Here is a 17,897-nt window from a genome sequence, read left to right on the forward strand (position 1 = left end):
GTCACCAGCTTGTGGTAGATGCTTGAAAAATTTCCCTCTCTTATTGGTTCGCTACATGTCTTCCCAGCAAATACATTTCGGGCATTCAAAAAACGCAAAATTACCTTTAATCATGTCTTCGCAAGTTACCATGTTGTTTTGACTTGTTATTCGCAGGTAGAATGTGGGCTTTCGGGTTTCAGGTGAGAGTTCGGATCCCAGCTCCTGTGCTTCCTGGCTGTTGGACTTTGGGCCTGTGTCTTAACCTCTCTGAACTTTAGTTTCCTGGCCCGTATTCCAAAAAGCAGTTGTCAGGATCCAGATCATTTCTGTAAAGTTCCCAGCTCCCAATAGGACTCTTAGCCTCGGGGCCAGTGGTGGACCTTGGAAAGGTAAAGGAAGTCCATGCAATTTGGGTGGCAAAGAACAAGAGAGAAAAATCCATCAGATTATCTAGAAAAGCTTAGAATGTAGCAAGAGTGAAACCATAAAGGATGAATTTCCAGTCATTTTTCTCCCTCTACAAGGAGCTAAGAGTCAGGAGCCCCAAATACTCTATCTAAAGCTAGTCCCGTGCCCTCCAGCAAGTCCCTTCACCTCTGGGTGCCTCAATTTCCCAGGGGTCCTTCTCCAAGGACCCTCTTCTCTCTGTAACCACTGTGGCACCGCTGCCGACCAGCAGAGGGCAGCGATGCCCCAACATTCACTACGGAGTATGTGCCTCCAAGTACAGTTCTGTTTGCTCTGTTGCTATTGTCTGACCTGGGCAAGAAAACTGTGGTAGAAAATCAATAGTGATATGTTTCCCTTTTTTCAGACCTTATTTTTCCTCCAATGACAGTCAGAATGAGGTCTTGCCACAGCATACAGATGAGGAAACAGAGCTCAGAAGCACAAGAAATTTAACAAGGCTGCATAGAAACAATTGACTGATGATTTTGGTCCCACCACACCCTAAATTTAGACCGTTCCAACCCTGGGAAGGTGTTATAGTTTATCTGGTCTGCTTAGTATAGATAATCCATTATCTGTTTTATGGGTCATGAAGTATTTTCTGATCTCTAATATCAGAGGATTCTCATTTTGTTCTCCCCAGCTTACAGATGAGCAAACAGAGGCTTCTAGAACTTAAGCCATTTGGCGTAGCATTTCCTTAATCAGCTCCATTTTAGAGGTTGTTGTGTAGACTCCCAGAGATATTAGCTTAAAAAGTACAGAACTTGATGTTTTGCAGCAATTTTTATGTGATGGGACGTAGTGGGTTCTAGTCCAAATGTTGTTTTTTGTTTTGCAAAAGGAAGTCGGCCCTTCTCTCTGTCTCAGCACTGGTGATTAGCAATCCCGTGTGGAACTGGAATAGCTGTAGATCACTAGTTTCACTCAAAAGGGACTATCACATGATACGTCTGTCCCCACCTCCAGGTTCTGATATCCACCCCCGAGCACTAAGAGAATCCCTATTTTTGTTGGCAGTTTTATTTTTATGCTTTGCGATGTCTTCAACGGACCCTTGGGTTGGTTAAGATGCTGTCACAGAAAGGCACAACTCAAATTAGCTTAAACACATAAAACATTAGGACAATTTTTATTTCATATAACAGTCTCCAAGGTGGCTCATGAAGCAACTCAACAAATCAGTAGAATTATCCTGTCCTGAAATGTCAGTAGAGCTGAGGTTAAGAAACCCTGAATTAGGGACGCCTGGGTGGCTCAGTGGGTTGGGCCTCTGCCTTCGGCTCAGGTCATGATCTCAGGGTCCTGGGATCGAGCTCTGCGTCAGTCTCTCCGCTCAGCGGGGGGCCTTCTTCCCCCACCCCCTCCCCCTGCCTCTCTGCCTACTTGTGATCTCTCTCTCTGTCTGTCAAATAAATAAATAAAATCTTTAAAAAAAAAAAAAAAAAGAAAGAAATAAACCCTGAATTCAAACAGGGAGGATTCAGCCTCAAGAGCCGGGGTTGGGGCTGGGATCTGCCTCCATGAAGCACATGGCAGTAAGGAGGGGGGAGGACCCCACACACAATTGGGGTCGGGGAGTCTGCAAGAGGAAAGGAGGATTGGCTTTTGGAAAGGCAATCAACAGTCTGTTATAAATCCTGATGCTGTTAATTTAGCTCTTAAGGAGCTCAAACTGACTCTTACACTGAGTCCATCCCACAGCTGGGAGCTAGGGGAGACATAAGAGAATTAATACTTGACCCTCGCCTTTATCTCACTTATAGTCCAGCTGTTGAAACCAGACTGTATTACTTCCTTTTTACTATTACCATTTGTTGGCTTTTTAAATCATAGAAAATACTGAAAGGAATCAAGAAAAGCGAGAATTGCCCATAACTCATCAAGATAGTTACTGCTAACGGTTTTATTTTCTTCTAATCTAGGCCCTGTTCTCTCATTGTTGCATTTCATGCAAATTATCTCCTCATTCATACATTCAATAGTATGGAACTGAGTGCTGGTGCGCGCGGGTCAGATTCTTACTGTACAGAGGAACAGTTTCATTGTAGCTCACGATTGAATAGGGAAGGCTTCACCTGGGTCTTGAAGTCCATTTGAGTGAGGGGAGAATGTATAAGGATGGCCTTCCAGTGAGAGGAGGGGAATGTCCCACGAACAAAGGCAGGGAAGGTAGGGGTAGGGGAGAAGACTGGTGTATACTGGGACGCCAGAGGGAAGATTCTAGGTGTAGTGGATATGCTGGTCCCGCATTCATCCCCATTTCTGATGATAACACTCAGTTTTCCTTTTTGGGCATCACTCCCCCACTGTCAACCCTCAGCTCCTCTTCGGGTGTAGCTAATCCCATCCCCTCTGTTTGGGGGCGTCACATGACCGAGTCTGGCCAATCAGAACACCATATTCTTCCGGCAGGTGATTGGCTCGGGGGTGGGCACATAATTAGATCACGCCAGTCAGGACCAAGGAGACTCAATTCCATGTGTTGGGACCATCTGGATTTGAAGCTAATAGGATAAGGCTTAGTGCTTCTGGTCTTGCCATCGTGAGTGGAAAGCTACATGAAAATAAAACCAGCAGAATAAGGAGTAGAACCAAGAGAGAAGGATTAGTGGAGCCCCAGGATAGTATCTGAGCTCCTAGATCCAGTTGTACTTGAAGCCTCTGGTTCCTTTGGATTGTCCAGTCATATGAGCTAATAAATTGCCTCTTTTGCTTAAGCCAATTTCAGTTAACTTTCTGTCTTTTGCAACTGGAAGTCCTAATACACTTTGTAGCCTAGAGTAATGGAAAAAAGTATCAGACTTGGGGTCAGTAGGACTCTGCTCTGCCACTAACCAGCTCTGTCCTTGGGCAAACCATGTCATCTCTCCAGGACTCAACTGCTCTTTAAAATGAAGGAAGTAGAGGTGCCTACTGTAGCTTGGTTGGTTAAGCATCTGCCTTTGGCTCAGGTCATGATCCTGGAGTCCCCAGATCAAGCCCCACATTGGGCTCCCTGCTCAGCAGGGAGTCTATTTCTCCCTCTCCCTCTGCCCCTCACCCCTGCTCTTGCTCGAGCACTCTCTCTCTCACAAATGAATAAATAAAATCTTGAAAAATAAATAAATAAAAATAAATAAAATGAAGGAAATACTGTGTGCCTCTTGGGTGAGTGACAGTGCATGTGAATTAAAGGGAAATAAAAACATAGAGGATTCTTATGAAATTGCAGGGATCATTTTAGGAAGGAAATTCCAGAAGGGCTTAACAGGCCGCAAGTCTAAATGTAAACTTGGGTGTGCCAAGTAAGTGCCGGGTAGTGATCTAAGTGAAGTGAAATGGGACCAGGTACAAGAAAGAACGTAGATCTCCTGGTCTACCTTTTCCCCTTTGATAAATACATGAGACAAAGGAGTAGTGTTCTAAGAAAAATGGCAGCACAGACACGACGCTAATCAGCACCTGACACTAGCTTCAGGATCACAGTTGGTAGGAGTGTGGGGACTGGAAACCTGGTCAGTTCAAGTCTCATCTGAAGCAGACGGCCTCTTCTCGACTTTAGCCAGTCTGCCACACAGCATATCTAGCTTTCCCACATTTTCAAGGGAACCCAGAAATCCACACAGCTCCAACAAATGGAATTAAGATGCATTGGTTTTGATTGGCTGCCTCATCTTGAAATATCTGTTTTCAAATGGTTCATTCTATTGGTTTGTTTGTTTAGCACTCTGTGAGCCAAACACAGCTTGTCTATCTGTGAAACTGAGCCCTGGGAATGCTAGTTTGTTATTCCTTGTGGAGGTTCCAAGACGAATCTCAGTTGGAAGGACGAGAGAGGGTGGTTAGCAGGGAGATATCTGTACAAAACCAAGGGATCAGCAGGAAGTTTATGCAGGAAGACCTCCATCTTCTCCTGAATAACAACTCCATAAATATTCATTCAATCCTCACATCAACCCTACAGGATAAAGCAGGGTGATTCCATTATGCAGATGGGGAAACTGAGTCTCAGGGAGTGCCCACATCCACAAGCTACAAAGCAGCTCCTCAAGGCAGCACTCCTTACCCTCTTGCTGGAGGTACCCAAGTCAGAGCTGACTTTGAAGTTCACTAAAAAGCTCATGACATTCGAAGGAAAATGGACCCTTTTGCTTAAAGGACGCCAGCCTGGCTTTGTAGCCCACAAAACCATGCCAACCTGGCTTTGTATCTCCAGTGCCTTTTAGATCTCTCTGCCTTAACGTGAAAGTAAGCACAGGGCAGCACTTTTCTGATGAGGTGATAGCTGCGGGCGTGCGCCGTTCAGAACTCCTTCAGAAGAGTCCGCTTCGAAGAACATGTTTGACTGACAGTCCTGGGTCCTGCCCCTCTGGCTCCACCAATTTCCCCCAGCCAGCGACTGAGCACTGTGGGAGTGCTAGTGCAGCCCTGCTGCTGGCCCGCCAGCCCGGGACTCCTCTTACAGCCTCCTTTGGCTTGGGAAATCCCCATCAGCATGGCCAGAACTCTCTTCAAGCTATGCTGCTGTCTGAGGCTCTTCCTGCCCAGTCCTCCTTCCCCCTCACCTTTCACAGGGGTCAGCCTGGTCCCGCAAGCTGAGGATTCTCCCGCCTACTCTAGCTCCTTTCCCTTGTGCGTTTTGCAGCCACGAATAAGGAAGTCCTCAGTAAACCTTGTGCAGGTTCGGACCCGTCCTGGCATCTGCTTCTCAGGGGATCTGAACTAACATGGATGACTTCCATTTTGTGGAATGAGCTAAAGAAGTCTATGACTATCCAAACTTACAGATTATCTGCCATCAAGGAAATAGGGGGTTTCACACTGTAACGGTGATGCCCAGGGGCGTTGGAGTCAGAATGATCTAGGTGCAAGCCCTGCTGGCCAGTGGTCTGACTGTTAGGAAGTTTCTTAACCCACCCTGAGTCTCTACTTCCTCATCTGTTCAATCGGTGATTCTCAACCAGGAGCAGTTTTGTACCCCCTGCCCCGGGGATGTTTGGCAGTGTCTAGAAACATGTTTTGGTTCTCACAGCTGGAGGAACTAAGGGAGAGGGGGTTATTGCTACTGACACCATGTGACTAGAGGCCAGGGACATTGCTGAATATCCTGTAATGCACAGAGCTGCTCCCCACCAACCGCAGGCAGATGCCCCGCCCAAAGAATGATCCCGCCCAAAATGTCCATAGTGCCGGGGTTGAAAAACCCTGGGGTAAATGGAAATGGTAATGGTAGCTAATTCAAAATGCCGACAGGAGGCGCCTCTGAAATCGTGTGCTCAGTATCTGCCATTTCTACTTTCCCCCTCACTGCAAGCGCCACGAGGCAGGGACCGGATGATTCTAGCGCAGTGTTCTGTATCACCAATGACTCTACCATGAAAGTGCTGAGTAAATTATTATGAATTGAAATGTTTATAAGATGAGTGCAAATCAACAAATGGTTGCGGTCATTGTTGCCGTCATCATCATCATCATCATCTTCATCAACGCTGTCTTCCCAGCACCTGGCTCAGTGCCTGGGGTATAATTGGTCCTTGATATTTGTTGAATGAATGAATGAATGAATGATTGAATGAGAAATGAAGGCATATTTACTCATTAACCACTAATTTATGTACTTTGGAGAGAGATTGGAAAGTCTTGGGAAAGAGGCCTAGCCTTTCCCTTGTTATTTCCAAAGAAGCGTTTAGTTTGTGAAAGAAATGACTTTAAAGGATGAGACCTCTGCCAAGCCAGAGTCAGGGGGCCTGAGTCAAAGTCAAGTAGAGTTTAGGATGCACATCTTGCTCAGCTTAGGCAAAAAAGGAAAACGGGCCAGGCTTTGTGCGAACTCGCTGTGAAACAAGAGCTGTTTTCAGGGCCCAGGAACACGCTCTGTCCCATGTTTAATTTCTTCCATCTGTCTGGTATCTGACCTCTGCTGCACTCGAAGGCATTGCCACACATTGTCTGCGCACGTTCCCATATAAGGTGATCTCTCTTTCTCTTTCTCTTCCTCTCTTCCCCTCTCCCTCTCTTTCCAGGGGTTGGCCGGCAGCAGCACTGGCTTCCTCCACCCTGCTCTCCCGCTCTTGGCCTTCCCTGGCAGGCTCTGCTGTGAGGATGGATGGCTGGAGAGCGGGAAGGGGCAGGGGGCTGCCAAGGAATGTGGCAGGTTTATTTTTGTTCCAGCTGCATTCTTTGCCAGGCCTGCAGGCCCCAGGCACTTGGGGATGTCACATGCTGATAAGACAGTGGGGGTGACTGAGAGCTGTGGCTCAAATCTGCAACACCCCAGGTGTGAGCCATCGTCATGAAGTGGGGATGGCGGGGGAGGGCAGGGACTGCGAGGTCCTGGAACTCACCTTTTCCCATTGCCTGTGCCTGATTCCCAGAAAGACGAGTTTGATCCTTCAGAGAAGCAATTGAAGGAATTGAGATTTGTAATCACTTAGACCCTGCTCTGGGCGAAACCCAACATTTGCACTAGAGTGGAGTCGAGCCAGGTCAGACTGAAATTATTAGCTGTGTGACCTTGGGCAGGTTGCTTCTCTGACTCTCGGTTTCCTTATCTGTCAAAATAGTATCAACAAATCTACTTGATACTACTCTAGTATCATAATGAAATGTAAACTCGGTAAGGGCAGGGATTATTGTCAGTTATATTCACTGTTGTTTCACCAGCACCTAGAATAGTGCCTGGCACAAAGTCATTGCTCAGATATGCATTGAATGAATTAAATAACACAACGCTTTTGTGTGCTCAGCACCCGATATCTGATAGCTGTTTCTACCTATTTAACAGCAACAGATGTTTATTAGGCACCTATTAAGTGCTGGGCTCTGTCAGGTGCTGGGGACATAGCAGTGAACAAGGCCAACAAGGTCCTTGCTCTAAGAGAGTTTATATCCTAATGGGAGGAACATACAATCAAGTAAACGAAGTGCCGAGAGCACTAAGTGCTATGGAAGAAATTTATAAAGGGATGTAGAAGAAGTGTGTTTTTTTTAACCTTTTGGCTGTGACTCACAGCAAGAAATATGTTTATTGTGTGACCCAAAGAACACGCATGCATTTTTATTAAATTGAAATAAAACCTCCACTAAACAATCATGGTAGAGTGTCTGTGAAGATGTCTGGCAACAATTTAGCAAACATTGTTCCTGGTACGCCCGTGCTACTCCCCGATCCAGAGGTAGAGCCTGTTTCTTCTTTCCTTGAATCAGGGAAGGTCTTATGACGTGCTTTGACCAATGGAATGTAAAGGAAATGACTCCGCATGTTCTGGGTCTCCACTTTAAGAAGTCTGGTGCCTCTGACTTTCATGCTTTTGGTGCCTGGCTGCCAGGTAAGGAAGCTCAGGCCAATCCACAGCCCAACGAGAGACCACAAGGAGAAAGAGCATCCATACCAAGGGGGACCAGGAAGCAGCACTGAGGCCCTGAGAGGAGGGGAGCTCTCTTGGGTGTTCTAGCCCCGCACGAGCCCCCAGCCGGAATTGGGCTGCCAACCGACCCTGGCACGTACCGCATGGAGCAGAAGAACTGGCCAGCTGAGCCCGGCCAACCCACGGCTTTGCGGGGAAGAAAAACCATGTTGTTTTTAAGCTAATAAGTTGGGAGTGGTTTGTGACACAGCAAAAATATTTCTGACGCAGTAATGTTTACCCTATTCTGTGTGATATTTTCTATTCCACTTCATTTCTTCCTCCTGAACAAGGAGGCAGAGCCAGACCAGGGCAAGATCCGGGTGAAGAACAGCCAGGCAGAAGAAACAGCAGTGCCAAGGTCATGAGGCTGGCATGGGTTTGGTGTGTGGGAGCCACAGAAGGGAGGCCGGTGGCTGGGGAGTAGATAGAGAAGGAAAGCCTGGAATGAAATGAGGCCTCATGATGTGAGCTGAAAGGAACAAAGACAGCCTGGAAGACAGGGTGGATGGGTGACCTCCCAAGGTCTGCCCATCCTTTATTTCTAATTGAGGTGAGATTCACACTGTATAAAATTAACCTTCTTAATAGGAACAATTTGATGACATTGAGTACGTTCACAGGACTGTACAACCACCACCTTTATCTCCAGAAGATGTCCATCACCCCGGAAGGAAATCCTGTACCCATTAAGCAGGTGCTTCACATTGTCCCCTCCCCTCACCCTTGTCAATCACCAATCTACCTTCTGTCTCTATGAGTTTGCCTCTTCTAGATATTTCCTATAAAGTAAATCACACGGTGTGTGGACTTTTATGTCTGGCTTCTTTCATGTAACAAAATGTTTTCAAGGTTCATCAATGTTGTAGCATGGGTCCATACTTCTTTCTTTTTATGGTTGAATAATATGCTGTATATTTATACCACAATTTGTTTAGCCATTCGTCTGTTTGCCCATCATTTTGGCTCTCTGATTCCATCTATAGCACACTTACAGACTTCGATTTGACGTCATCAGCCCAGAAGGGAGAAAAGTTCTTGGCACCATGAAGGAGAAGGCCGGTTTATGCCCCGCTGATCTTTACTTGTCTCCTCCCATCAACCTTTTCCTGCATGATTCGGAGCTTCCTGATGGCCCAAAATGCAGCTCCACTGTTGGTTACCCTTAAATACTCCCCCTGAATTCTATAAATACACCAACACTCAGCTGGGAAAAAAAGAACTTGAAAGGCATTTGAAATGAAAATATACTTTTTTTCCCATCATGGGCCAAGTGTTTTCTCTATCCTCCCCCTCTGTGATTCCAGGGTAAGCACTTGGATTTTAAACCATTAGCCCTACCTGGATCAGAGAAGACTTTCCTTGGCAAAGGCCTTGTAGGCAGAGAAAGCCAGACAGCATGTTAACACTGGCCCTCCCACACAGAAAATCCCTTTGCCTCCTGCTTCAGTGGCCTGATTTATGGTCCTTCTTTCAGACTCTGCTGAGCCGGTTCTGAGCCAGTTTAGTAGGTTGGTGAGAATGGCTTTGGGATCAGGCCGACGCTGTCTGAATCTTGGCTCAGCCAGCTACTAGGTATGTGAACTTGGGCCCTCTAGTAACTCCCCAGGCCTCAATTTCCTGAATTATAAAATAGAAAAAGCAATACTGTCCTTGCAGACCTGTTGTGAAGATTAAATGATATGATATGGGTGTGGCCAGAGTGCTGAAATGAAATTAGGCCCAACTCCATGCGATGCCTAGAACTTCAGCTAAGAAGCCAGAGGAGCTTGGAGACATGAGGGTAGTTCGGTTCACCTCCTCAGGCCTTTCTTCCCATCACTTGGACTGTATAATTGCATATATAATTCAATTTATAATTCATTCAGTCTGCCACCCCAGATCCCCACTCCGCCATTTTCTTCCTGACTCTATGTCCTGGGATCCCAGTCTGAACCAGTGACCTCGATGGGTCTGCTTACCCCCTTTGGCACTCTATTGGGTTTAGCCAATGAGAGGCCAGGCTGGAGATCAGAGGGTTGAAGGAGAGTGAGGTCAAGACTGGCTGCATCTAATGGGTCCTGTTAGGCAACAGTCTCCATACTGCTACTCACTCTGTCGGCCTTCTGGTGCCTGTTCCCTTCTCTTGCGGTGTCAGCCTTAGGGCAGCAATGCTTGCTTTTGTTGCTGGTTCTTTTGTTAGTTCTCCTCAACCCTGCCCGTACCTTTATAAATGGTCCTTCATTAAGCTCTCCTCAATTGCATAGACTGTGCCATCTTTATCCTGCTAGGAAGCTGACAGTACAGAGATTAGCCATTTTAGAGCACCGCTCAGATTTGCAAGAGGAAGGACATTATTTTTTCATTATTATTTTATCATTAACTGAAATCCAAATCTGAGATCCCTTCCTGTCATTTTTGGGCATTTCCTTCTCACACACATCCTGGGGATTGCCAAGTCCCTGGGCTCTTTTGCAGGGGCAAAACTTCGGAGAGTCACTTGCAGTCTTCTGTCACTGGCCCGTGCTGGTGACTCCTCAGTCACCCATGCATCATCCCAGACTGCCTGGTCCTTTCAGATTCAATATTGTCAATGCTTCCATGTCAGGCCTGGGACAAAGAGTGTTGGCCACACCTAGATTCACCGTGGCTTCCTCATAGTCTTCCCTTCTTAGGAGTTGCCCCAGAATGACCAAGCTATGATCCTTTCTCATTCCTCTTAGCATCTTTCTTCTCTCTCTTCTGACTTTGGAAGGAACTCCTCTCTCTGCTTCTCCCTGGAGGACAGCCAGAGTAATCTATAATCCCTCCCAAAGACTTCAGACCTTTACAAAAGGCAGGAGGTATGACTTCTGATTTCAGCTTGCAAATCTCAAGGCAATGTAGATTGTTTCCAGAGGAGGAGAAACAGGAGTACACACATAAATTAATATTTTAATAAATTCTGATACATATGTGAAGTATTTAATGGAGTTCCTGACATACAATAAGCACTCAGTAAGTGATGACATGATTATTATTTGAGCCCAGTAGAAATTAGCTGTATCTTATATTTCAATCCATACTCGTACCCAAGGACTGCATATGAATTGTGTACTATTTTGACCCCTCTACATTACCCATTAATCTTACAAAATCCATTAAAAAACTGTTTTTACAAAAATGTAGCACTACATACACATTATTTATTTATTTATTTATTTATTTTTATTTATTTGACACAGAGAGGGAGAGAGATCACAAGTAGGCAGAGCATCAGGTGGGGCTGCAGGGGTGGGGGGGGAAGCAGGCTCCCTGCTGAGCAGAGAGCCCAATGTGGGGCTTGATCCCAGGACCCTGAGATCATGACCTGATCTGAAGGCAGAGGCTTTTTTTTTTTTTTTAATTTTTTTTTAAGATTTTATTTATTTGACAGAGAGAGATCACAAGTAGGCAGAGAGGCAGGCAGAGAGAGAGGGGGGAAGAAGCAGGCTCCCTGCGGAGCAGAGAACCCGACACGGGGCTCCATCCCAGGACCCTGGGATCATGACCTGAGCTGAAGGCAGTGGCTTTAACCCTCTGAGCCACCCAGGCGCCCCACCACACACACATTTAACAGCACCTCTGCAATCTCACCCATCCAGGTGAATGTTTCACATATCATTTATCTTTTTACCTTTTAGGAAAGCACATTCTACTACTAAACATACCCACAAAATTAAATTGCCAGAGCCAAGGCACTTTGGGATATAGGCGAAATTCAATTCAGGTTTTCATTTAAATTCAATTTCTTTCCTCACCAAGTAACCTAGATGGCAATGGCATTAAGTGACAATTAATGAGTTGCAGAATAACCCACTTCCAAATTTGTTCCTGTGCCTGGGTCATTTTTCCCAGTTTTAAAAGAATGGAATAAAGTGGGCAGTGTGCAGAGTAGCCCCAGATGGGATAGCATCTTGAAAACTGGCATTCTCTGAATACTCATGCAGAATCCAGAAATATCTCATGGTCAGGATGAAAGGTCTAAATTTAATACCAAAAACAGAAAATTGGCTTGGCTTTCCCGTACTCTGCACAGGAAAGTTCTTGTTTGGAAGTTATGAAATGAGAAGGGACTGGAGGCATTATGTTCATAGTATCCTCAGATTTTTGTGGAGACCTGGGGAGTCTGCAGATATCTCAAGACCTCACTTGGCCCACGATGGAAGCCTGTAGTGAAGAAAGATGATTTGTTGGGAGGAAATCGGGGAGAAAGTTTGCACTGATATGGGTACTCTCCAGAATAAGTACAGGCTCATTTCTTCCTCTTCTGGTTTTGCCTACCCAGCTTTTAAGATTTAACCACCTTCCCTGACTTCTGGAAGAGACATCTGTTGTTCTTGTTTGCACTGCATCTCTACCTCTGGTAACAGAATCCAGTTCTTCCTTTTTGGGAGCAGGCCTCCTCTGATTCATCTATCAGAGTCATAGCAATGGATTCAAGAATGGCCTGACACACTTGAGACCAGTGAGGGTCATCCCTGGGAATTTGCTGGAACTGTTGGAGAAAAGATTCTAGTTTTAGTGAGGTTGCTAGGCAGGAAGAATATAAACCTCTTGCTAATAGCAGCCCATTCAGAGGGAAGTGGAGATAAGAGACAGCGAAATGAAGGGAGAAAGAATATCAAGATGACCTAGATCACACCGTACCTGAAGGCAGAATATCCTTGGACTTCACAACTACATGAAATGATGACCCCCTCCTTATTTTAATTTTGCACTAAACTGAGTCTTGAAAAACACATTTTGACCAGGAGTGATTTTTTTTTTTTTACTCCTCTGAATAACCGGAGGAGAAGTTCACAACCATGGATAGCCTTGCAGTATCTATAAGGTTAAATAAGGGAGTTGTAAGGGTCAGCTTCTAGTTTATCTCACCTCCTCCACACCTGTCCCCACCCTCTTCTCCACTAGAGGCTGGTGAACTTTTAAAGCACACTTCCATTTAACAGCATCTTCTTATCAGAGGGCTTCAGGTGAGAAGCAGATTGGGTATTTTAGCATTTTGGTAGCAAGGAACAAGTAGGTTTCAGCAACAGTTTGTTGTTACAACCAAAAACTACTAAGGAATCCACCTCTTCGGTTCTTTGGTCTACAACCATGAGCACCCAAGAGGCTAAAATTAACAAAAATTCAAAGGAAAAGACAAACCCAAGAATGAATGACCATCTACCTCCCAATTACTCATGCCCCTGCTCATCTGACTTAGCCAATGGAAGCGCTTTATCCATAAGGCAGTGGAGGTAGGTACACAGATGTTCATAGCACATTGTTCAGTATAACCAAAAAGTGGAAACAGTCCAAATGTCCCTCAGCTGAGGAATGGATGAACAATGGACTGTTATTCTGCCACAAATGGAATGAGGTACTGATACATGCTATACAACACAGATGAACTTTTAAAACATTATACTAAGTGAAAGAAGCCAGACAGATACTTTAATGATTCCTTTTATGTGAAATATCCAGAAGAGGTATAGTCATAGAGAAGGAAAGCACATTAGTGGTTTCCAGGGGCTGTGTGGTGGCAGGTTTTTTTTTTTAAATTGGGAACTAGGAGATGATGGCTAAAGGGTATGGGCTCTCTTTTTGGGGTGATGAAGATGTTCTGTGATTAGATAGTGGTGATGGCTACACAACTTTGTGAATATGCTAAAAGCCATTGACTTATGTACTTTATTTTTTATAATAATTTTTTATAAATTTGAGTTTTGACACACATCATTACATTGTTTTCAGGTGTACAACATAGTGCTTCAATTTCTCTATATGTTATGCTCACCACAAGCGCAGCTACCATCAGTCACCATATGTCACTATTGCAATGTCATTGACTATACTCTCTGTGCTATGCCTTTTATTTCCATGGCTTATTCATTATTTAACTGGAAGCCTGTTTCTCCCATTCCCTTTCAACTATTTAGTCTAACCACCCCCAACCTCCCCTTCCCTCTGGCAACCACCACTTTGTTCTCTGTATTTATAGGTATGATTTGGCTTTTTGTTTGTTTGTTCATTTGTTTTGTTTTTTAGAGTCTACATATGAGTGAAATCATATGGGATTTGTCTTTTTGAGTCTGACTTATTTCACTTAGCACTATACCCTTTAGGTTCATCCTTTTTGTCCCAAATGGCAAGATCTTATTCTTTTGCATGGCTCTGTGACATTCCTGTATGCGTGTATGTGTGTGTGTTTGTGTGTGTGTGTATCTTCTTTATCCATTTGTTTATTGGTGAACACTTGGGGTGCTTCCATACCTTGGCTAGTGTAAATAATGCTGCAGTAAACATAGGGATGCATAGATCTTTTTGAATTAGTGTAAATTATATACTTTAAATGGGTGAAATATATGTATGTGAATTACACCTTGATGAAACTTTTTTTAAAGATTTTATTTATTTATTTGACAGAGAGAGAGCGATCACAAGTAGGTAGAGAGGCAGGCAGAGAGAGAGGGGGAAGCAGGCTCCCCACCGAGCAGAGAGCCAGATGCGGGGCTCAATCCCAGTACCCTGAGATTATGACCTGAGTGGAAGGCAGAGGCTTAATCCACTGAGCCACCCAGGCGCCCCAGAAACTTTTTTTTTTTTTTAATAGACTCGGGAGGGATGGGACTTCTTCAGAAAGACTATCTCATATAATTGGACTTCCCTTCAGCTATTAAAAATGTCAAATATGGGGGCGCCTGGGTGGCTCAGTGGGTTAAGCCTCTGCCTTCGGCTCAGGTCATGATCCCAGGGTCCTGGGATCAAGCCCCGCATTGGGCTCTCTGCTCAGTGGAGAGCCTGCTTCCTCCTCTATCTCTGCCTGCCTCTCTGCCTACTTGTGATCTCTGTCTGTCAAATAAATAAAAAAAAAAAAAAAAAAAAAAAAAAGTCAAAAATGGGGCGCCTGGGTGGCTCAGTGGGTTAAAGCCTCTGCTCAGGTCATGATCTCAGGGTCCTGGGATCGAGCCCCGCATCGGGTTCTCTGCTCAGCAGGGAGCCTGCTTCCTGCCTGCCTCTTTGCCTACTTGTGATCTCTCTGTCAAATAAAAAAAAAAAATGTCAAATACAGTTCAGCCAAGAGACATGTTTTGGGGTTTATAAGGAAGACTCAACATCTACAAGGAAAAGAAGTCTTCATGTGGGTAGCTTGACTTGGGATGTAATCAGCCTTCAGTGTTGTGGAATTGTTGCTGAGTTCTTCTTGGACTCTTCATGAATCCATTCAAGGTTTTATCTTAAATGAATCAGGGGGTGGTAAGTCTTCCTCTGGCCTGTATCTGGGCCCTCTACATAGGCAGAGACCTAATATGAGCAGGCTTCTCTCTGTCTCACTTTTTTGGTTCAAGATGGAATATAATCTTCTCAGTATGTAGATTCCAAGAAGCGTGCTGACTGGCCTCAAATTTTTCCTTGGGTTCCAGAGCAACCACATTAAACATAACATCCGTTCAAATTTGAGTGCAAAGAGTAGATTCCATTGCTTACTCCAATTTACACAGGATTGCATTCTCATAACTGAAAATTATAGTGCTTCTATAATAGCCGCAACAGGCAGAGGAGGAACTAAAAACTACCCAATAAACCACTCTTATCTTTCTATAGCCTACATCTGTAGACTCTGGAGAAGGAGCAAATCTAACCATCTCGCTTTTTAAAAAGTAGGGGTAAAAAGGTAAAATGTCCTTAGCTCTTCCAGTGTCAGGCACTGTTCTAATGACTTTACCTATTTTGACACACTTAATCCTCACATCAGCCTTTTTTTTTTTTTTAAAGATTTTATTTATTTATTTGACAGAGATCAGAAGTAGGCAGAGAGGCAGGCAGAGGAGGGGGGCGGGGGACAGGCTCCCTGCTGAGCAGAGAGCCCAGATGTGGGGCTCGATCCCAGGACCCTGGGATCATGACCTGAGCCGAAGGCAGAGGCTTTAACCCACTGAGCCACCCAGGCGCCCCTCACATCAGCCTTTTGAGGAAAGTAGTATTATAGCCACACATTATAGAGGAGATCAGGAAAGGTCAGAGAGGTAAGTCTGCAAGATGGCAGACCCAAGGTTTCAAATCCTGGTGGCCCAGAGAATCTCCTAATACACCCACCAGGATCAATTAATTATTCAGTCCCTTATATGAATCTTTTACTGTTCCTCCCAAAGTTATTTAAATTATTTAACTTTTCAAGGTTTTCAGTGTTGCCTTCTCCAACTCGTCAGGACCATCTGTGAGCTGGGATGGGTCTTCGTTTTCCCCCAGGTGCCCGGCAGGATGCCTGTTTCCGTTCAGTAGTCAGAAGGCAACCAGCAATGGAGTCATCTTGCAACGTTCTGTTCCTTCTGCTCAAAAAAAAATATCCCATGTGGCTAATTTTCACTGATCCTTAAACATCACTTTATCTGGTGGAAACTTTCCTGATTGTACGGGCCCTTCAGACCCAAATAAACTCAGGATACTTCATCTGGGCTCCCCCATTATCCTTTTGTGATAGTATTGGAGTTGCCTTTCAGTCGTCTCTTTATCCGCAGTAGACTATGCTCCTTGAAAACAGGAGCCCTGTAGTAATTCCTGGCTTCCTTTGCATCGCCAGCAGCCAGCGCAGGGCAAGGCAAATAGGAGATGCCTCATAAGGAATTTGTTTCCCTTTTTTGTTTGTTGTATTTTGCTCTGAGACTGATACTAAATCTGTAGTTGGTTTCTTCCAAGATGTTTGGACAGGCGACTAAGTTTTCAGGGCGTGAGGAATTTCATTTTTTTTCTCCTCATATTTTCCTTGCCAGCTGACATCACGAAGTACAGTGGTCTCCAGTCCTCACCGTGGCACGGGACCGGTAAACGCACTTGCACGTGGGCCGGGCACCTCACTTTTCCCCGCTGGGGACCTCTGCCCTACCGTGCCCCCGAGGGCCCAGCGGAAACGCCCCGGCCCACCCGCCGGAAGTGACGTAATCTCACGGCCTAGCAACCGTTGCCAAGGAGCTCGTCTCTAGGAACCCTGTAGAGCCTGGATGCCTCCTGCGGGGGGGAAAAGTGGTTTCTTGAGGAGAATTTGAGGTAACCTCGGCAAGACGCGCTCGGAAACTTCCCTGAAGCCCCCCACTCCCCAAAAGAAAACTCCCTCCTCCTCCCCTTCCCAGTGCAGCACCTTCGCCAGGGGAGGGTCGCAGCAGTTCAGCCCCCAACGCCGGGGCCGGTGCCCGTTGGGCCTCCGCGAGGATCCAGGCAGCTCCCCCGAGGGTTGAGCGGTCGGGGAGCCCAAATCACCCCCCGCGAGGTGTCTGGGTCGGATGTGGGGTCCCCTGTCCCGAGCCCCGAGCGCGGGGGGGGGGGGAGACACTATTTTTGGGAATCCTAAGAGGCTGCTGGTCCCGCGCTCGTGCCGGCCTGGGACCAGGGCAGCGTCGTTTCCGTCCCGAGTTGTGCCAGATAAACGCACGTCCTGGTTTTAATTCCCCCCCCACCCCCTTGGGCTCTTATGTGGGTAAGTGCTCGTGAATTAGTGTGGCGACTTTTCCGCTGGCAGAGGGAGAGTAATTGCTTTTGCTAATTTTAGAGCGCAGAGCCCGCTGGGCATAGACAACCTACCTGTTCAGTACATCTTTGTCCTTAGCTGGTGACCATCTGAAAGCTGGTGGGCACCTAGGGGGAACCCGACTAGTTTCTTTTCCTCTCCTGGTAACGTTTTACTCGTTTATCCAAGTGTCTTGTTTTGAAAGGGAAAAAATATATGTGTGTGTGTATATATATGTTATATATTATATACATATAATTTCTAAATCATTAAACTTATATATGTATGGGAAGGTTGTGACGTGGATTTTTACTTAAAATATTTTTAACAACGAAAGACTTGCATCTCCGAGGTGGATTTTTATTTCGTTTATGTAAAAGTTTTCCTTTTGTAGATTAAAGGAAGCCTCGAAATTTTTAAAGCACATTGGTTATCCTTTCTACTATCTTTTGACTCATTTTTTAACAATAATAATCACTGACTCATAGTTTTAGAATTAATGTTTTACAAATATCCAGCTACACCCTCCCCCAATTAAAATCTATATCAGAGCTAAATGCATGCAGCCCCAACTAATGTCTTTGATAAAATAG

General features: G+C 45.4%; 1 protein-coding gene across 3 annotated transcripts in view; it reads left to right on the plus strand.

The window, feature by feature from the left end:
* LOC111156388 (intraflagellar transport 81) overlaps positions 1-17,897 on the plus strand; it is a 209,352-nt gene that overhangs the window by 91,804 nt on the left and 99,651 nt on the right. The window contains exon 2 of one of the 3 annotated variants that reach the window (XM_022517230.1): positions 16,574-16,847. The exons of 1 other annotated variant lie outside the window; for it this stretch is intronic. The gene's annotated coding sequence lies outside the window, so the exon portion shown is untranslated. Of the gene's footprint in view, positions 1-16,573; positions 16,848-17,897 lie in introns of those variants that run through there. One more of the 3 variants, XM_022517232.1, reaches the window with a different exon arrangement.

This window comes from Enhydra lutris, unplaced genomic scaffold, assembly GCF_002288905.1.
Source record: "Enhydra lutris kenyoni isolate GAN:26980312 unplaced genomic scaffold, ASM228890v2 scaffoldscaffold46, whole genome shotgun sequence".
Lineage (NCBI taxonomy): Eukaryota > Metazoa > Chordata > Mammalia > Carnivora > Mustelidae > Enhydra > Enhydra lutris.